The sequence below is a fragment of the Mustela nivalis genome, assembly GCF_964662115.1.
Source record: "Mustela nivalis genome assembly, chromosome: 8".
NCBI lineage: Eukaryota > Metazoa > Chordata > Mammalia > Carnivora > Mustelidae > Mustela > Mustela nivalis.
This window is the reverse complement of record NC_139027.1, coordinates 57,766,612-57,789,077: the sequence shown is the minus strand read 5'-3', so window position 1 is coordinate 57,789,077 and position 22,466 is coordinate 57,766,612. Positions and strand designations below refer to the sequence as shown.

Below are 22,466 nucleotides of genomic sequence, written 5' to 3'. Positions count from 1 at the left end.
ATTAACCTAGAAAAACATGTGAATCCCTAAAGACACTGTTGCATATCACAAGAACTAGTTATCAGCAAATGTGATTCCATAACTAATACAAAAATTAGTAGTATGGAATTTGTTAAAGTAGCCCCAATTTAAAAATTTTGATATTCTCAAAGCTCTTCAAAGTTGAAAAGTCCTAGCAATTCCCATTTATATATTGCTTTAAAACAGTAATTTGGAAGGGAAGTCATACAAATTCCAAATTAGCACTGAATACTAAATTAAAAAAAAAAAAAACCAATCAATCAATCAAACTGGTCTTTCTTTGAGTCCCAACTCTTAAAATGAAAATATACAACAAGAGTTAAGGACATCTATTTTCTGTTGCCCAGCATACATCACCCTTCCTGCAATATAATGGAATCCTCATTTCCTTTTGGGAAATTACAGTCTATATATATCTGGTGGAGCTGACTACGTATGCCTTCAAACTTGATGGGTAGGCATATGGCTCATTCCCAGACAATCCAAGCTTCACATTCCTGTGGCCACAGAGCAGGCCAGTCTGAGCCAATAAGATGCAGTGAGGCTTTTGCTGGGCCTTCTAGGAAAAAGATGGTCACATCTTTCTGGATACAAATCACCCTGCAGGGTTTTAGGGGCTGAAGGGGTTAAAGTTATCTTCTACTCAGGTAGGGCTAGAGAATAAAGCCAACAGAGAGGAAGTAGTACCAGGCAGGAAAAGCACAGAAATTGAGTCTTAACATTATTAAAGCCTTGGGTGGAGCCATTCCTGAAGCCACACCTATCCTGGTCCAGTTTACACAGACCAATAAAACTTTTCCCCTCTTACGCCAGTTTGAGTGGAGTTTTCTGTCACAATAGAGTTTGTTTCCCCAAGAATAAATACACTAGGCCACAGAATTCCATTCCAAAAACATGGTAAAACACTCTTCTTCATAAATGATTTTGTTTTTCAAAGTCCACTCTCCTTCTCAAGATCCCCTTCTTGCTAAGTTCAAAGGCTATAGAAGACTTTTTATCTTCTGCCTTTATATTGTCTTAACACAAAGGAATTTCTCTTTTGGCCACAAAGAAATAAAATAAAAAACCAACAACGGAAAAAAGAAATAATAAGCAATGGGGTAAATGGAGTAAATCATCTATAGAAACTATAACCAGATGTACTTTTTTTTTTTTTTTTTTACCAAAGCCCTAAATGAGAGTCAGGGATTAAAACTTACAAAATTAAGCAGATTCAACTATATAAAAATCTAATACAAGACCTCAAAATACTGAAGTCAAAGTTCTGATTCAAAAAGCAGCTGAAAAAATTAAAAGGAAAACTTTTCCTTGAGAAATTGAAATGTCTATGCCTTTTAAAAATAGGCAAATAACTACATGATTTCAAAAGGTATAGTTCATCATAAGCATAAAAATTACTGATTTTAAGCATAATATCTGAATATGACATGCTTTTGAGCTTCCAAGTCATTCTGAAAATATTTATCAAAATATTCAAAAGAGTAAGTAATTCACAACAACTAAAGATACTTTAATATTTAAAATTAGTACTCCTCCTTTCTAGGGATTTTGGAGATTAATGGTAACAAGAAAAAGAGAAAAACAATGCATGTAGAGTAACATGGAATTTAGATGTATATCCTTGTGTTTCCCAAATCATATTCAAGTGAGCTTTTAACTAAATATTTTAGATCTTTTACATTTTAAACACCAGGTATGAGTACTAGAATGAATTACAATACTTGTATGATCACAGTGAGATATATGGAGTCTTGTATGCAAGAGGATGAGATACATTATTATTAGTTGAGATGAAATAAAATAGAGTGGTTGAGGGAATTCTGTAGTCAGACTGTTTATGTTGACTCCTGGCACTGTCATTTAATAGTTGTAAGTCTTGGACCAACCCTACTGAGGCTCAATCTCCTTACCCGTAAGCCCAAGATAGTAGTAATATTAACATGTATGTAGTGCTTATCATAATAGGTACCAGGTATTTTTGAAAGAATTTTACATATTAGTTCTTTAACTCCTAATTATGTTTTGGGGGGACAAATAATACCTTCTCTGTTTTAGGAGGAAACTGAGGTCCAGATGAGTAAATCACCAGAGGTCACACATCTAATAAGTGGTAGGGCTGGCATTTGGGATGGGAACCTGGGAAGTCTTGGTTAAGAGTCCACACTTATAAACACTACAGTCTATTACCTTACAACAATATAATATTACCCACTTCAAAGGGTTGTTTTGAGAATTAGACCAAGTGCTTAGCTTATAGTAGTAGTTCAATAAAGATTTATTGTAGTTCTTTTGATAGTCAATTTCTAGGTACTTGGATTTTTATATTGTCAGTTAAATATTTACTTTAGTATAGAAACTATTTCTTGCTAAAGAGAATTTGGTGGGGTAGAAGGAAGCCTTGGAAATTAATTTTTATGAAGGGTAATAAATCACTCTTCAACAACTTTTATAGCCAGGTACTGCTGAAGCTCCCGTTAAGTTTGACTTTGAGCATGGGAATTTGAGGTACCTTTTTGGAGACATCCATGGAGCATTAGATGCAATTATACATACAGGTCTGGTGCTTGGGCTGGAAATATAAACCTGAAAACCTTCAAAGTACAAATGAAATTGCCTAGGCAATGAGTATAGAGTATGAGAAGAAAGCCCAAGATTAAGCCTTGAGGAGTTCAAAAATTTAGGAATCTGAAAGAACAGTAGCACCTCCTAAAAGAGATCTTATTTTATTTTATCTTTTATTTTTTTAAATTTATTAATTTGACAGACAGAGATCACAAGTAGGCAGAGAGGCAGGCAGTGAAAGATAGAGTGTCGGGGAAGCAGGCTCCCCGCTGAGCAGAGAGCCCAATGCGTGGCTCGATCCCAGGACCCTGGGATCATGACCTGGGCCCAAGGCAGAGGCTTAACCCACTGAGCCACCCAGGCGCCCCCTAAAAGAGCTTTTAAAAAGCGACAGCATCAAAGTGCTGGTCTATGGTGTATGGCATCTTGGAAGTGAAGAATGCTTCAAAAAGTAGGAAGTAGTCAGCAATGTCAAATGTTGCTGAGAGGTCAAGTAAGATAAATACTGGGGGAAAAAAAAAGTATCACTAATACAGTAGGGAGATAGTAAATGATCTTCACAGCCATTTCAAAGGAATAATGGGATTTATTTTAAACACATTTACACATCTTTTTACCAAAAACAGCAAGCAAACATTTGAGATATGCTGATAAATTATATTGGGTCTCCCTTCATCCTACCTCCAGCGCCCATAATGCCCATCCAAGGAAGGCTATATTGGTGAGATATTCTGCCATGAAACTATAAGCCTACTGTAATTTTCCTCATTGCACATTAAGTACAGTATCGGGCACGAGGTAAACAAGGAAAACCAAGACTCAGTTCTTGTCCTTAAGAAATGTATATAAAAAAATTTAAAGTCAATGTAATATGGTAAAAGTAGTGTCTGCATCCCATGGAAGCAAACAATACTCATCCCAGTTCAAGGGGTACGGTCAGACTGCTTTGTATAAGAAACATATCCACTCATTCATTTTGAGCAGCTCCTATGCACTAGACCCCAGGAACACAAAAGCAATAAGCTTAGATCTCTGGATCCACATAGCTCTTGGTTTAGTAAAATGTGTCTAGATATATCAAAAGAGAGATTCTAATACAATGTGATCAGTGCTGTAACAGAGGTATTAAACAAATATTAACCAAATGACAATAAAAAGTAAAAAAAGCCTGAAACCTTAACCTAAACATGGAGAACTTGGAGAAAATTATATAAGAGTAATATTGAAGATTGGCTTTGAAGGGTGAAAAGGTCTCAGCCAAAGATGTTTATTCTACGCAATAACATATGCAAAGGTTCAAAACCGTTTTGAGAACAATGAGAATTTCATATGACTTATGCCCAGTAATGAAGGGAAGTGAGAGAGAAGCTAAAGGTAGATGAGGGTCAACCACTATTAACCCAGTAATTGTTTACAGCAAAAACCTGAAAGTCATTAATAACTCCTTCTTCCTCATTTTCTATATTCTGTCTACAACCATGCCCTACCATATCACTTTTAAAACATACTCAGCATCTTTGCTCATGCTATATCCTCAGCCTGAAGCAATATTCTCTGTTCTTTGCCTAGCTGGCTCCTCATTCTTGAGATAGCAGCTTAAACGTCAATTCCTTAGAAAGTGTTCTCTGACCATCCAATATACAATATAACATAGGTGCCTTCCTGTTATTCTCTCTCAGCACCCTGTTCTGTATTTACTTGTATATTTACTTGTTTTTAAAATCTACTGCCCTTCCTAGTCTGTGATTTTTCATTACGAACTGTCTCATTCTGTTCTCTCACCATATAGTCAATGCCTGAACATTGCCTTCTACATAGTAAAGCATTTAAGAAATAGTCGTTTTAAGAAAAAAAATAATTTCTAGGAAAATAACTTTGAAAGCACTATGGAGGATGTGTGAGGAGGAAGAGGGTGTGAAAAACTGCAGGAGACTAGAACCAACAAGATAAGATCAGATAAAAAGAGCCCAGGCAAAGGGGAATGTGGAAATGAGGATAGAGAATAGAAGTACTTGAGAAACCAAGGTGGAACTGACAAATTCCTGGCTTGGGCATTTATAGAGTGAAACCTTAACTTCCATCAGGATTGAAGGAGATAGAACAGATATTGAAAGAATGAAGAGATCTTCTTGGCAATGGTAAGTTTGAAGAATTTGGACTAATAGGTCTAGTAGGCAGCTGAAAATTTAAATGTGGCACACGGGAGGGAGGTCCTGGGTTGGGGAACAGATCTTTTCCTCTCTTCTTCCACCTCTACAAATCAAGATGTCCCGGGAGGAATAAAAACAGCTTCCAATTTTTGATGACCTACATTATGCTTACATTGTGCTGAGGGTTTTATGTATTTCTATGCCTTTCAACAACCCTACTAAGAAGGTATTCAAAGCTTTGAGAGGTTAAGTAAACTTAGTCAACTGCCCAAGGCAGCTCTGTTAAAATCAGAGGCAGAAGGATTTAAATCCAGTTTTCTTTGTATCAAGGCCTCTTTCTGTATACTACCTTACTTGCAACTTGAATGACCACCTATGAAGTTGGTTCTGGGAAGGGAAAAACAAAATTAAAGGAGCTATCAGACTGAGAAAAAAGGGAATGAACCTAGAGAAATGAAGCTTCAAAAACAAGTTTAATAAAATTTCATGTGAAGGAGCTGGAGAAAAAGAAGTAGAGTTAAGATTTAAAGACCCAGCCAGAAGAACATCAAACTGTCATAATAGTTTTATAAAATATGTTCCATGGTTTACAGCATCAACACATTTGGTAGCCTGTTAAATGTAGGCTCTCAAGTCTCATCCAGACTTACAGAATCGGAAAATGCATCTTAATATGATCCCCAGAAAACCTGCATAACACATTGATGCCTGAGAAGCAATGGTCTGATACCATTACATATGTGAAGACACTAACCAGACTAAAAAACAGTTTGCAGAGCTAGAAGTCAGGCCTTTTGCCTCTTGGGCTAGTATTAATTCTGATTCACTATGTACCTTTCAAACAGACACATCAAGTTGAACCTCACTAACCTGCAGTTTTACCATCACAACATTTAGGAGTTGAAATGAGTTTAAAACAAGTCTTCACCAACCCTTTTGAATGTTTCCACTTCACTTGGAATTTTAAGTGTTCCCATGAATTTTCTCCAATTGTTTTTTTTAAGATTTATTTTTTATTTTAGAGGAGGGGGTAGGGGGAGAGCGCGAGAGTGGTGTAAGCCAGAGGGAAAGGGAAAGAAGAAGATTCACTGCTGATCGTGGAGCCAACGTTGGGCTAGATCTCAGAATCCTGAAATCATGACCTGAGCTGAAACCAAGAGTCAGACATTTAACAGACTGAGCCACCCAGGTGCCCCGGCCAATTTTTTTTTTTTTTTAAAGATTTTATTTATTTATTTGACAGACAGAGATCACAAGTAGGTGGAGAGGCAGGCAGAGAGAGAGAGAGAGAAGGAGAGGTGGGAAAGCAGGCTCCCTGCTGAGCAGAGATGCCGGGCTTGGGGCTGGATCCCAGAACCCTGGGATTATGACCTGAGCCCAAGGCTTTAGGTTAAAGCAGAGGCTTTAACCCACTGAGTCACCTGGGGAATCCCGGTTTTTAACATCACAATATACCTTAGCCATTTGAGTTGCTCTAAGAAAATACCACAGAATGGATGGCTTATAAACAACAGATTTATTCCTCACAGTACCAGTGACTGGGAAGTCCAAGATCAAAACTAGCAGATTAGGTGTCTGGGGAGGGACCTGCTTCCTGGTTCAAAGATGGTCATCTTTTTTTACTGTGTCCTCACATTGACAGAAGGAGTGAGGGATATCTGAGTTCTTTTATAAGATCACTAATCTCATTGATGAAGGCTCTGCCCTCATGACCTAATCCTTCAAAGATTTTATTTATTTATTTGACAAACAGAGATCACAAGTAGGCAGAGAGGCAGGCAGAGAGAGAGGGGAAGCAGGCTCCCCGCTGAACAGAGAGCCCGATGCGGGGCTGGATCCCAGGACCCTGGGATCATGACCTGAGCCGAAGACAGAGGCTTTAATCCATTGAGCCACCCAGGCGCCCCTTATGACCTAACCCTGTCCCAAAGTCCTATCTCCAAATACATCATTGTATTAGGGATTAGGTTTCAACACGTGAATTTTGGGGAGATACAAACATTCAGTCTATAGTCCTAAATGAAACACACACATGCTATCCAGAGATAGCCATGTACTCAGAACTACAAAGAATTCTTAATTCACAGAGTAAGTTTCAACTCTGATCATTCAATGTGAAAAAAACAGTAAAGACTAAGAAAAAGACTTTCTATTGGCAAGTCATTTAAAATCATGGAATCAAGGAGTTAACAGACACCTTACAAGGCTGAGGTGACAGATTTCATCTAGACTGCCAACTATCTACCTGCTGACAGTGCAGTACCAAAAAGGGAGTATGAGCTGATTTGGGGTAAGCTATTAAGGTATATCTGCCATGGGTTGGTCCCAAAGAGGGCTACCATAGAGTTGTTAACCTTGTAAAGATAAGGAAACTAAGGCCTAGGGAGGTTAAATGAAATATGAGTCATACACCAAATAAATGGACAAGAACTCTAGGTCTCTTGACTTCTGGTATACTGGTTTTTATCCAGAATCCACCTGCTTTTCCTCTCTGATACAGTTATTCAATGAAAGAGAAAATCCTTTTCATGTAATAGCAAAAATCAAGCCAATTAAAATTTAACTGAGAATAAATAAGTCCTCATGATTTATAAGTCCTATAACAACGACTTACATGTAAGTACATTCAAAGATTTATATGAAGCCCACAATCTCTAGGTTGTATCATAGTGATCAGTGAATGATTTCTGACTCAGATTATTTTCTGACAATTTTACATCATGGTGAGTTTTTCCATGTTAAAATTCTTCAGAGTTCGGACATGATGACTCAGGGCACCTAGATGCTATGAAGGAGCTTTCAATTTAAGAAGTAGGAGGAGAATGAGGGGGCATACTGAATCATTAACAACCTACTCAGTTCTGAAATCAAGCAAATCCTTTTTGGAAGCCATTTTACAGATAGCTTAAGGAGGCAGATTCTGGTTAAAGCCTTTAAAGACTGGTCTTTAAGAGGTGAACTATATACAAATAAACTGGTATACCATTTCTAAAAGAGACACAATCATCAAGTTGTGACTTTCTTTTTGTTGACTAAGTATCAGTTACTTCTTTTTTTTTTTTTTTTAAAGATTTTATTTATTTATTTGACAGACAGAGATCACAAGTAGGCAGAGAGGCAGAGAGGGAGAGAGGAGGAAGCAGGCTCCCTGCTGAGCAGAGAGCCCGATGTGGGGCTCGATCCCAGGACCCTGAGATCATGACCTGAGCCTAGGCAGAGGCTTTAACCCACTGAGCCACCCAGGCGCCCCTACCTGTTACTTCTTTAACACTCTTCATTCATTCCAAGCCCACTCTGTAAGTATAAAAAATGGCAGACATGTAGAAAACATGGTGGAGGAGCAATGGGGACTAACGCAAGCAAAGGAAGATAAACAGAGCCAGTGACAAAGTGAGCAAGAGATGAAAGTAAGAGAGAGATGAAGTGAGAGATACAGAAATGTGGAATACTAATATCTTCCAAAGCACAAGTTGAAAAGAACATCTTGGAACCTGATGCTATAAAAATCTAGAGTTTAATAGAGTGAACTTTCTTTTTTTGAAAAAGGTTTATTTATTTATTTGAGAGAGAGTGTGCAAGTGCACGTGCACGTGTGAGCAGGTGAATAGGGACAGAAGAAGGGAGAGGGACAGAGGGAGGGAGGGAGAGAGAAGCAGACTTCCCGGTAAGCATGGAGCTCAACTCAACTCACGACCTGAGACAAAATCAAGAGTTGGATGTTTAACCAACTGAGCCACCCGGTGCCCCAAGTGTGAGTTTTCAATAATTCTTTATTTCTGTTAATTATCATCACCATCATTATTAACATTATTATCAATTCATTATTGTTATTATTTCCCAAAATAAATACAGGCTTTATCATGGTGAAAAAGTTTAAGCCAATATGAAATTTAAGATGTCTCTTTTGCAAAGCAACTTTTTTTCTTGAAATGGAAGGTGTATTATTATTACTATTCTCCACTTAATTTATAAATTTGAGTCTTAGCTCATTAAGTCATGGACACTTAAGTATATCCAAGTTACAAGAATTATCTATGGACATGTTTACTGTTTTGTGAGAGCCAATTTTTTTCTTTCCTTCCTTCTCTTCCCCTTCCCCTCTTACTCTTCCTCCTCCATCATAAGTTATTTATTCCACAAAAAGGGAAATGAAAAAGATTCATAATCCTACTACCAAATCAACAGACTAAAAACAATTTCCAAGATGAGCCATACACCATGAAATTCCCATCATAGAATTTCAAAGTTCTTCATGAAAAACTATTTTTCTTTTTATTGTATTTTACAGGTGAATCAAATATAGCCTGTAAAGATCTTCAGAGTTAATGGAAAGACCAGGAATTAAACATGGGCTCTCTGTTTCACGTCAATAGACTAGTGTTTAAAATACATTAAATAACCCAACCTAACATCTAAATCCTGATAATATGAAGGAAGAAGGTGCTATTTATCTATTTATCTATATGTACACCTATGCATATATACACACCAAAAGGACCAAAAACTCTGGTTGAATGAAAGAAATTAAAGAATTTTCTGAAAAAAGTTTAAAATAGGGAGCTTCTTAAAGTATACTGTTACATACTTATATTCTCAGTGGTCACTTCATGCAACTTTTTTGTTATTATTATTTTTTTTAAGATTTTATTTTTTTAAAGTAATCTCTACACCCACCATGGGTCTCAAACTCACAACCTTGAGATAAAAAATGCATACTCTACTGATTGAGGAAGCCAGGTGCCCTTGCAATTTATTATATAATAAAAGTTCACAAGTTCTACTTACCTCATTAAATCCTACATATTATTGATGAAAAATACAAGAGAAAACATTGTGCCCTCCTATTATGCATAATTAACTATAAAAATTGTTTTTAACTTCAATGTTATCAATACAGTAAAACTCATTGAAATAAATTTAGTTTCTCAGGTTGGAAAACTTATCCCTACAGAGAATGAGAATCATTTATCATTTTAAGTAATTTAGTGTAAAACCATTCAAAGTAATCTCCACATGTATATTGTCCCATGAATAGAAGATTTTAAAAATCTATACTTAATGGAGGGTTTCCTTGAAAGGGACTTTCAAACATTTGGAGGATGAGATCAATTTTTCTATTGTAATAAAAGATTTAAAATCGGTTCTTTATTATGGCAAATCATCATGTTCCAGAAGCAACTACTAATCTGAGAACTAAAGCATGAATATAAAAGACTTAATAATCAGATTAGTCTCTAACACTAAACATTTGCTAGTCTTTCAATTCCCCAAATATATGCCATAGCAACAAGAAAGTTATACAACTTCAGTACATTATAAATGTCATCTCTTCAGTCTTGAATACACAACACAGAAACTTACCTGCAATGATTGTTTTGAGGACTTAATTATGAAGAAGTGTGCATGGTCTAGTGTGTATATGTGTTATAAAGCATCAGACAAAACTTAAATATCATAATAAGTGTAATAGCCTCTTCCATATTAGTCACTCTCAGAGGTAGATCCTTATTCTAAATGATGCTACAATTGTCCAAAACATTATTAAAATTCCTTTTCAGTCTACGGGTAGATCTGATTTTTAGAAATAGTAATTGCATTCTCAGAGTGGATGTGAATTTTAGAAACAGTCTGAAGTTATTTCCTATTTTCTTTCTGTCCAAAATCTTTCCTGAATCATATCTGATAAATGAAAAGAGATATCATGTGGCTAATACCCCCTTTTTTTCTTAAAAACAAGGAACAAATATAAAGTACTGAGTTATTTTTGTATGTGGCTCTTCAAATGGCTTAGAAGGCAATTACCAAAAAAAGGTAGTTCCAAAAATATTTGGAGTAATGCTAGTATTCTTGAAATAAGTGTATAGCTTTCAGGGTGACTAAAGTAAAGTATATAAAATAAATGTCCTTACTTTAAAGCAAGGATGGATAACCAAGCAGGTCCTATACAATCTGGTCTCCTGGCCCCTCCCTTTACCATTCTTACCCAACCTCCTGCTACTCTCTCACTCTAAGGCAGTCACACCCGTCTTCTTGTAGTTTCTTGCATTCTAGTGAAGATTCTCTACCTCAGGGCCATCATACTTGCTATTCTTTGCCTGTGTCCTGCCCCAGGATTATCTGCAAGGTTTACTCCCTTACCTCACGTGTGTGTATGTGTGAGTGTGTGTGTGTGTGTGTTTGTGTATAAACTGTTCATTACAGAAAATTCCAAAAGTACACAAAAATAGACTATGAAAAATCTCAGGTATCCATCATCTACTTTCAACAACTTTCAATATATGGCCAATCTTGTTTCATTTATGTTCCTCTCCCCTCCAAATTATTTTAGAGCAATAATCCAAACATGGTATTTTAATTCATAAATACATTAGATCTCTAAAAGGACTATTTAAAACCCATAATACATTATCACACCTACAAAAATTAACAATTCCTTTTAATCAAATATCTAATGTCCAAATTTCCCTAATTTTCACAAACATCTTTTTACAGTTAGTTTGCTCAAAGCAAGATCTAAGGTCCATACACTATACATTTGGTGGATATGCCTCTGAAGTCTCTTTTAATCTTATAGCTTCCTCTCATTTCTTATTTCCCGTTATTTATTTTTTGAAGAAATGAGGTCAGTTGGGGCACATGGTTGGCTCAGTTGGTTGAGCATCTCCCTCCGGCTCAGGTCATGGTCCCAGGGTCTTGGGATTGAGCCTTGTACCAGGGTTCCCTGCTCAGCAGGGAGCCTGCTTCTCCCTCTCCCTCCACCCTCCCCCATCCCGCTCATGCTCTCTAGCTCTCTCAAATAGGCACATAAATAAAATCTTTAAAAAAATAAAAAAAGAAGAAGAAGAAATGAGGCAATTTCTTCTTAAAACACGAAGTATTTTACTTACTTATTTTATTGCCTGTGTCTTGGTTTAGAATGTAAACACCATTAAGGTAGAGCTTTTACTTTTAGTCTGTGTGAGTGATATTAGCATCTAGACCAGGGCCCAATACATAAAAGACATCCAATAAATACCAAATGAATATTTGGCATTCATGTCAAAAGTCCATTGCCCACCCAATAGCAGAGATTGCTAATCATAGCACTCTTTCCTGCTGAGTCTGAACTGGGACTCCCAGTTTTCTAAATATTGTGCAGGGAGCCAGATTTGGTACCCAAGGGGAAATTTGTTATACCTACTTTACCTTCCCTCTTTTAGAGTAAGCATACTTTTATCTCCAAAATAAATTTAATGCACATTGTACGATGAAATTTAGCTGAAGCTTAGCATCATAAATAACTAACTATATTTCTTGTCAAGTATGTGAAAACTTTTCTTAGCTCATTTTAGACAATTTAGGGGAGAAAGCAAATTGTAGCCAAAAAATGATAGGAAAAGAAACTGCAGAAGATGGTGGGAAACTAGGGGTACTACATATTTTTAGAATTAGCAACATCCCAAGGGCTCATTATAAAAGAAAAATCAGTAATAAATTCTTTGAAAAGGAAGTAAATTACATGTGTATTGAATTTAGAACTTTTTAAAAAGCTACATGAATGGTCAAAATTAACTGGGGAATGACAAATGTCTGGATTTTGCCATTTACAGGCAATAGCAACATATTCTATTTTTCTGTAAATGGTATTTTGAGGTGTATAAAAGTCTTTAGGGGTAATACAAGGAATACTATGTAGATTCTTGTTCTTTGAAACAGAGTTTACTGAAGCAAAGAAAAAAAATCTAAAACCCTTGCCTACACATTCTGAAAAAACAATCACATATTCTTAGACTCATTTACAATTCATTTCTCTTAAATTACCTGATGAAGCTCTTTTCCCAAGTTTACTTCTGAAGGAAGCTATGCTAATTGAAAGGCTCCAATCAGATATTCATGTTTTGATTACTTATTTCTACTTAAAAAGGGAAAAAAAATCACAAATTCCCTGATAATTCCCTCAAGAAATCATTGCTGCTTCTTTATTACTTGCAAATTAATTCAGCAACAACAACAGAACTTATGTAGGGCCTACTAAGTGTAATATGTTAGGCAATTATTTTCAATGAGTCGGGAGTACCAGACTCATTCCCTAACCTGTGCTTCAATCTTTGAAAGGAAAACTAGAGGTGGTCTTTCAAGACAATGTGAGAAAAAGCTAGTGGCATAACTTGAAATTATGTCTAGTTTCAGTGACCAATATTTCTTGTTTTGAGATTCCCACACATTACTGTGGGGGAAATCTTCTCTGGCAGAAGTCAAACTTAAAGAAAAACAACAATAACCCACCCACACCCCTTAACACATGTGTAAAAAAAAATCTCCAACAACCCAAATCCTTTGAAAGAATGATTTGTTTACTTTTTCTGTGTAATATATTTAGAAGGAATCTGGAAAAGATGGCTAGAAATCTATAAACAGAAAGTGCTAAGTGGAATTCACTGTTTATAGATTTTAGCTAGAATTTTGTCCCTTATATAATGTTGCCAGGAATCTTTTATATTGTACTCTTTAAAAACATTATCAGGTTTCCTTCTTTCTGTTGATTTTCCTCTTCCTTTTTTCCACTGGCTCTTAAATTTGTTACATTCTTTTTAATTAAATGACAGAAATGTAACTTTTAGAATAACATGATTTTTCCAAAGAAACTCCTGGGACCATCTTAGTGCCATCATATACCTGTCATTTTGAAATTTTAATATATACTATACAGTTAAAATATATGTAATAAAATAATCCACACAAATCTTTTTGATTTAATAAATACAAGGATAGATCTATATTGATATGCAGTGGTAAGATGTATGTGTGTGAGAATGTTAGAAAGATAGTTTTCAATTCTAAGCCCGGCTTAAAATATTTATCAGCCCCAGAAGTTTCTGTCTGTAAACAGTTGTTCACAAAGCCGGATTACTACAGTATAGTCCTTATCATCTGACCCACTGGACAACTACCATAAGGCATATCTGAATCACAAGATTCTGAATATACAAGTGACATTATGATAATCTCAAAAGAAGCTGGAACAAAGTCAAATAGCAGTCTACAGAGGCTTCCCCTTGAAACATGCCCGACTAGCATTCGGGGGTACCAGACTCATTCCCTAACCTGTGCTTTTCAGTCATTTCTTTCAGGGTTTCCCCAAAGACATCAGGAAACCTGCAATGCCAGCCTTTCCCAGTCAACACTAGCTTCTGCCTTTGGACTCCAGTGACTGAGTAAAGATGTTTTGTCAGTAGCTTCCTTAAAGCACAAATGCCTATGGCAAATCTGATTTGTAAAAGCTTTCAGAAAAAGTTCAACATAACCAACTAACTGCAAGGTCACCGAAATGACAATTTTAAGGAGAGCACAGCTTCTCCTACTTCACCCCAGATCTGTCACTAAGACACAATTTCTAGCTTTTTCTTTAAGTCAATAAATCATACCATTATTGCAATACCGCACCTCTAATACATTAATTAAAACCCAGATGGCAGTTTTCCCTTTAAAAGGTGTAAAATTATTAGATGAGGCATTAAAACCACTTCACTACATGCAACCTTCCATACACTTAACTGTTTGATTTCCAACTGTTTGTTTTAAACTCAAGACCTCTTTAAATATACTACAGGAAGGGGGCAGGTTAGAGGACTACAGAGAAATATGAAAAGAGCAAATGTCTCACTTTCCTTTTCTCATGGAACCACCAGAATCTAAAATTTGGAGACAACTATATTACACAAAGTTAAATTTAGGAGTAATTAGGATAAGTGAAAGTACTCACTGTTACTATAGTTCTAATCATTATTCACTTCAGGAAATAACCAAGAGAAACAATGCTTAATTTAAATTTTTGGTACCCTTCAGTTTGGTTCAACTACCAAAATAAACAAGCTTGTTCTCAGAGTTAAGCATTTTCCTCCAGAAGAGGTTGTTGGTGTGAATAAAAAACAAAAGGAATTCATATGATATATTTGTACAATAAGGACAATGTTTTGAGAGATGTAAATCTGATCACTCTGAGAAAACATTTCCTGTTTTAAAGGAAACATAAACTGTAACAGAAGAACTGAAAGACTGAACCTTCTCCACAATTCAAAAATTTAAATTCCCACTAAAATGCAAACAAACAAAAAAACAGCACTTTACATCTCTCCTCAATTATAATACATATTCAATGTAGAAAAAGACAAAGCCAGTTCTGAAACAAAAGATCAGCTGCCACGAAAACAAAACATTTTGCAGAGGAAAAGTACACAGCCTTGAACCAAAACAAACAGATGACCTTTTCAAACACTTAAAGCTTCAGTCCATGGCACAATCAGCACCTTATGGATGAAATGTTCCCTCAGTTTTTTGTTAACATACTGTTTGCCGACTACACGAAGGGAAGGCTGTTGATGCTGTTAAAACCAAGACACATTTCCTTGTGTGTAGTGATTAATATCTACCAAATGACATTTAAAAAAAAAAACAACAACACAACTCTGCCCTCCTGCCCCCCACCATTGCTCTCTTGCCTCATAAGAGACCTGAGTGTACAAAAATAAAAGTAGATGCTGAGGTGAGTTTATGATTTACAGCATTTTCCAAGAGTCCTTTGAGGTTTTAAGATTCAAATACTATTTAAGAAGAATTATTGTTTGAACTACCTAACAATTACCCAGACTTCTTTTGGACTTCAGTTAACCTGTAACTAAAACGAGCATCTTTAACTTTTCCACGGGGCATTGGAGAACGAGTTCTTACTCATAAATGCTTTCAGGTCCTCAGACATTAGGCGCGGCGGAAGATCAAGAGCATCCATCAATTAGAGAGCTCTTCCGGACCTCAGTTTACCCACTTACGAAAACGGGCATATTAACTTGTTTCGTAGGGACCCCAGAGGTGTAATTAATTAGTGTTTTTAAACGCTCTGAGATCCAGAGATAAAAGGAAATCCGAGAGACACGCAGAGAAGATGACAATAATCACAACAATAAAAAGAATGACTAACTTAGAAGTCTGCGTTATGTAAGGAAGGAGAAAGAAGTTAGCAGATCCACACAAACAAAAGAAAAGCCCACCGCCCCCTTTGTTTCTCTTTCAGTTCTCTCTTCCTCCCTGCCCCCGCGGAGCTCCCCTCCCGCGGCTTGCGGCCGCGCGCAGAGCGCGGGGCTAGGATTTGGCCGCCGCGCGCCGGACTCCCAGGCGGAGGGGGAGGGCGCGTCGGGCCGGCTCCTGACAAAGGCGCTTCCTCCTGCGAGGGCGCGGGATGCCCGCGCCGCAAACTCCGCTCTCGGCCGCCTCCAGCGCGGGGGCGCGCAGGCGGGCGGGGAGAGCCGGCCGGTCGCCCCAAGCAGCCGCCGAGGAAGTTAAGCGCCCGCCTTGCCCGCACCCCTCGCCAGCCCCGTCACCATCCCTCCCGCGGCGCGCCGCGGCCACACTCACCGGACAATTGCTGGTGGCCGCGATCCCAGCACGGCCCCGAGAACCGGAGCGAGGGGGTGAAGTGTGCGTACGCGAGGAGCGCAAGCAGACAGCCCAGCGTTCTGCGCCTCCTTCCTCGCCAACCGGCCAAGCCCCGCGAGGGAAGTTGGCCGCGGAATCGAGTACTGAGGAGCCGCGGGCGGAGGGAAAAGCGCGGGGCCCGCTTTGTGGTGCGCTCCCGGAGGGCTCGAGGCAAATCCGAACGCGCGGCACAGCTGGGGTTGCTGGTGGAGGCGGCGGCCGCGGCGGCGCCCCCCGACGGTCCCTCCGCCTCACACCGCCTCTGGGTCACTGACACACACTCAGAAGGAGGGGAGGGGACTAACAGGAGGGCGGGGCAGGAGGGAGGGGACTAGGCAGGGCCACGGCGGGAGGCGGTGACGCTTCGCGGAGTGGTCTCTTGGGAGTTGTAGTTTTCCGACGAAGAAAAGAGGAAACCTTGTGGTTGAGGATGCTGCCCGCTCTTTCTGCACTGCGCATGCTCGAGGAGAGAGGGTCGGCCCCCACTGTTACTATGGTCACCGACACACGGAGGAAGAGAACGTGTTCTTTGCTGCAGCGGGCTGAACAAGGCCCTTCTTGTCTTAAGGTGCTGTTAGGGATCCCGCCCTCAGCTAGTCGTTCTTACTTTGCTCCACCCCCAGCTCCTAGCTTCACCACTCACAAGTGCCCAGTGAATTCTGACTTCCTGTCGCTATTTCGGTCTTCCTTGCTGCTTAATTTCTTTCAAAATTCTGAATCACAAATACCATTTTCTTTTCCTTCCCTCAAACGAATCCTCTCTGCTTTAAATTCAAGGTTTTGTTTTGTTTTGTTTTACCTAAAACTTGTAGAAGTGTAGCTGCCTTCCAGTAACCTAACAAGTGATGAAACTATTATTGACACTGTCGGAATCCCATAGTTAATTTTTTCACTTAATTAGTCACATCAAACTTTAAGACCAGCAAAGGTAAAAAAAAGTTCAGGATTGGATTGGTATTTTTTTACTTGCTCAGTGTAAAGTAATCCAGATTTGTTTATTTTAAAATCTATGATTTTTGAGAAATATACATAAATTCAAACAATACGTGGGACGTTGAAAATTGTTTACTGTACATATATTGGCAAACTTTCATTTGGCAATAACAGAAGTCTGAACTAAGGTCTGAGTATGCTGTTGGGCTGGTCAGCTAAGTCTACACCCATATCGAGCACCCAGGTGCAAATTGGTAGTGGTGGAGGGTGGTGAAAGGCAGGATACAGTTACTGGATCTCTACAGGACTAAAGGCAACCTTTCCCAAGCAAGTTCTTTTGTTTTCCTGCTCTGCCTAGCTAGAAACCCATATCCTGGAAGAAAAAGATTAATGTTTATAAATCAGAAACACATTTCGTGAGAGAAAAATTGAGGTTTTCAAATAGAATCTCAAGATCAGAAATCCTTATGCTTGTAGACCACATAATTACTCATTCAAAAAAACATTTATTGAGTATACTATGTTCCAGGCACTTTATTAGTTCTCAGAAGTAGAGATATAAGACTGTAAAAGAAAGTTCCCTTGTTTTGAAAGTGCTTGCCATACACAGAGGACACAGGTAAATAAAGGGACTCAATGTGATAAATACTGTAACAGCAAGGTACACCAGGTACTTTAATACACAGCTGCCCCAGAATCAAGCCAGATCAGGAGATGCTTCCAAAACATTCGAACTTGAAAATGACTATGTCTACGTGCTTGCGCATTTTGGTGGAGGAGGGGAAGAGAGAAGTGGGTGGGAGCCTTGGGGGTGGAGGTAAAAGGTAGCAAGAGCAAAGTGCTAGAGGCAGGAGACTGTTCAGTATTTTGATTATGCAAAGGGTTCAGCATTGTTGGTAGAATGGGTTTGAGGGATTGGTGAGAGGAGACACAGAAAAAGTAAGGGAAACTGCTTAGATCATGAAGAATCTTATACAATATGCTAAGGAATGTGGTCTCTTTTCTAGATGCAGTGGAAACTCATGCGAGGACTGTAAGCAGATGAAATTTTGATAAGATATGTATTTTAGAAATGCATTTTATGGATTTAAAAAAAGAGGAGAGCCTGAACTAAGGCATTGGCAGTGACAATGACACTAGTGACAGAACCGAGGGTAATCAGACACTATTTAAAAGAGAGAATTAATAGACCCTAGTGAACAATTGCCTATGTTTGGGGGTGAAAGGTGAAGGAACGTTATTAATTATGATGCTTTTGGTTGCAAGCAGCAAAAACCCAGCTCTAACTGGCTTAACCAATAAACCGGTATTACCTGTCTTAGATAGAAAGTCCAATGAAAAGGTGAGCTACAGAGCTGAATGATTCAACAGTTCAGAGATGTCATGTTTCTCTCTAGTTTCATTGCTTTTCCTTCCTTAGTATTAGCCTATGATCAAGTGATAGTGGTTTTATGAAATTCCTATGGTTTTAAGTTTTACCATCTGGGTACATGAAAAGAAAAAAAAAGTAATTTTTGAAAAAACTTTTAGGAAGGAGAGAAAACACCTTTCCCAGAAGCCTTAAGAATTGATTCACATGTCTCTACATGGCCAGGGGATGACATGAGGCTAATTATTTAAGGATAAAGACATATACCCTTTCCGTAGACCCAAAGGAGTCAGATTCCCCAAGTTGTGATGAGGAGGTATGGCTATCCCAATGAAAACTGAGGTGCTTGCCCAGAAAATGAAGAACGAAGGCTGACAGGATCGGGGGGATCCACAATATCTATTATAGGGAAGGAGAAGGATGAGTCACAGATTTATGAGCTAGTGATGCCATTCACTGAAATAAGGAATACAGGAGATTGAACAGCTTTTGAGGGGGAATTTGATGAATTCACTTTGGATATGTTGAGTTTGAGATAATTCTGGACATCTCTGTGGAGAAGTGGAGTAGGCAGTCATACATATATACATATGTATATGTATATATATATGACTCTAGTGCTCTGAAGAGAGATCTGGACAGCAGAAGTTATAATTGGAATATACCATCATTAAGATGGCAGTCAAAATTACAGGAATGGATGAAATAATCCCAGGGGGAGTATGTAGAGCAGAAAAGGAAGAATCAATAATAGCATCCTGGGGAACACCAGCACGTAAGGCGTAGGCAGGAAGATCATGAAAATGCCGGGTAACTAGCAAGAGAACTAGAACATACAAAGAAGTAGGAAAATGTAATCTATAACCAGGAGAAAAGTCAGTCAACATCAACACAGAAATGACGAAGATGGCAGAATTAGCAGTCGACAACATTAAAAATTATTATAAATATGCTCCATATACTGAAAGAGAAATTAAAGATATAAAAATGTGGAATTTCAATGAACATAAAAATTTCACTGGGTGGGATTCACACTCAAGCAGATTGGATGCTCGGGAAATAAGATTGGTAAACTTGAAGACAAGGCAGTAGAGTCTGGCATGTGAAGGAAAAAACTAAAACAAATGACAAGAACTCAAAAAAGGCAAACAACCTCAGTGATCTTGGCAGGATAATACCAAGTATTCTAATTTTTGTGCAACTGGAGTTCCAGATGAGAGAAAGGTGAGAAGAGTGACAGAAAAATTCTTTGAGGGGTGCCTGGGTGGCTCAGTGGGTTAAAGCCTCTGCCTTTGGCTCAGGTCATGATCCCAGGGTCCTGGGATCAAGCCCCACATGGGGGGGGGGGTGGTCTCTGCTCAGCAGGGAGCCTGCTTTCTCCTCTCTCTCTGCCTGCCTCTCTGCCTACTTGTGATTTCTGCCCGTCAAATAAATAAATAAAATCTTTAAAAAAATTCTTTGATGTAATATAGCTAAAAATTTTATAAAAATTATAAACTTAAAGACTCAAAAAGTTCAATGAGCCCTAAGCAGAGTCAGCACACATACTCACAAAACCACCACAAAAGACATCATCATTAAATTGTTGAAAACTTGTGATAAGAAGAAAATGTTAAAAGCAGCCGGTGGGGTTGGGGGAGAAAAGTACCTTAAGTATAGAGAAACAAAGACAAAAATTCAATAAACTACTGATCAGAAACTATGCAAGTTAAAAGACAATGAAAGGGGATTTTAAAAAGTGCTGAAAGAAAAGTCTGTCACATAGAATCCTCTATCAAGAGAAAATATCTTTCAAAAATGAAAGCTAAAGAAAATGAGAGAATGTTGCTAGCAGAACTGCACCACAAGAAATGTTAAAGCAACTTTTTCAGCATTAAATACACACATACACACACAGAAACTTGGAATTATAGTAAAGAATGAAGAGTTCTGGAAATGGTAACTATGTAAGTAAACACAAAAGACCCCCCATTTAAAAAATTTTAAGTGATAATTACTACTTAAAACAGTGTTTTATAGGGTTCATAATATATGTAGAAGTTAAAAGCTTAACAATAGTAATTCAAATAATGGAAGGTGAAATGGAATTATATTGTTAGAATTAAATTATATGTGAAATGTTGTACTCTCATTTGAAGGTCAGGTGTGATAAATTAAAAATGTGCATTCTAAATCTTAGAAGATCCATCAAAAATAAAACAGGCAGAGCTAATAAGTCAACAGTGGAGATAAAATGAAATCTTTAGTATGTGTGAATGTAGAAACAGAAATATGAAGAAATCTGCATCCTTAATAACCATAGAGCTGACATGGGTTCTGGAATTTCTATCTCTTCACCTCTTTTAAGTGAGACAGAAGTAAACTTCTTCCTTATTTATAGGCATTGTTATTTTGTATTCTATCTATGTACAGCTGAACATAATCAGAAAAGCTACATGGTCTTCTGTTTCACGAAATAAAGTAGCTTCATGAAATAAAGTGTATTTCTCAGAATCAGGTAGACCCACACATTGCTCAAAATTTGGTTTCATTGGCAGCAACTTCAACATAATTCTGGAGTTTGTGTACTTGTCACTAAAATTGCGGGAATAGTTTATCTTTTGTATGATCATCACTTATTATTAGTTCAATTTTTCTTGAAAGAGGAAATAACATGTAAAGTCCTTGGAATAGAGCAAATGTTCAGTCAATATATACTACTTTGAAACAGCCACCATAATAACGTGCCCAATTTAGACATTATGGGGTTTGTACTTTAAAGTCAGGTAGAAAATCAAGGTGGCATTCATTTATATATGAAAATCAGTGATTCTCTTTTTTGAAATTGTGTTCACCATACACTTCTGTATAGTTCTTCAAAATCTGCCCTGCTTTGAATTCAGGAAACTTTAGTCACAGGAAATGACTGCACCTTCACTTACCAGCATCTACTCAGTCTATGTATCTAGTTTAATACTGAACATTTCCTTGACCAAAACAGCTATCCTTTTTGCTTATCTGCACTTTCAAATTTGGTTTATTCAAATACCTAGTCATTTCAGTAAGAAGTGAATCCTGGAGGATTAATAACTCGGGTTTTGTTAGATCTCTTAAATTCTAAAAAATTCTTGATCTTGAGAATGTGCTCAGTAAATTCTAATGTTTCCTCCACCATTGGACCATATAAAAATCAACTAAAACTGTGTTTCTACCCTCATTCCAAACATACATGACAATGGTATTTAGAATATGAATATAAAGGAAGAAATCACAATATTGATACCTTTCTCCAAAACATCATGCAATTAATCTAATTTGCTAGTAAATGATGTAGCGGGAATTGGATACACCAATCTTTCCTTATGCCTTGAAAAAAACTGTTACAAACTTATTTTTCTTCTTTCATTGCAAATGTTTCATCTGCAGCATAGGAATGTACCTTTTCATATTTTGTCCAAATTTCTCATATGCTGACAAATGATTATATCCTGTTAGTTCATGTATGTTAAAAGTTTTTTGTTTTGTTTTGTTTTGTTTTGTTTTTACTAGAAATGCAGGCAGTCTTCTCTTTGGGATCAGGAAGACCTGGACCACGTACTGAACTCTTGCTAAGACTCTCAGATTTGAGAGTAATAATGTGTGTTTTTGGGGAGGAGGCATGCATTTTAATATTCATATATTATGTAGGTTACTCTTAAAACTTCTACCTTCCAATAGTCCTCCCTAAAATAAAATTATTCTCTTTTAATGTTCTCAGAGTCTCCAAATAGCTCACAGTCAACATGGAACATGTTCCTATTTTAAACCTGTGAATGGCACACAATTTGAAGGCCTGGGCTTTCACTCAAAAGATTTGTAGGCCCCAAATGCTGTCTCTGACATTTTAGATATATTTGGAAAATGTCAACGACAAGCTAGTTAAGATTTTAATGTTTTAAAGGAGTATGCTTTTATACCAAAGAATGCAGCCTGTATGTTCTCAGTATTAGGCCAACCAACACATA

The 22,466-nt window shown here is 37.6% G+C and overlaps 1 protein-coding gene across 1 annotated transcript in view; it reads right to left on the bottom strand.

The window, feature by feature from the left end:
• The window catches only part of PELI1 (pellino E3 ubiquitin protein ligase 1), a 56,805-nt gene extending 40,334 nt beyond the window's left edge, over nt 1–16,471 (bottom strand). The window contains exon 1 of the mRNA XM_082746691.1: nt 16,122–16,471. The gene's annotated coding sequence lies outside the window, so the exon portion shown is untranslated. The remainder of the gene's footprint in view (nt 1–16,121) is intronic.
• Between the last annotated feature and the right edge of the window lie 5,995 nt (nt 16,472–22,466).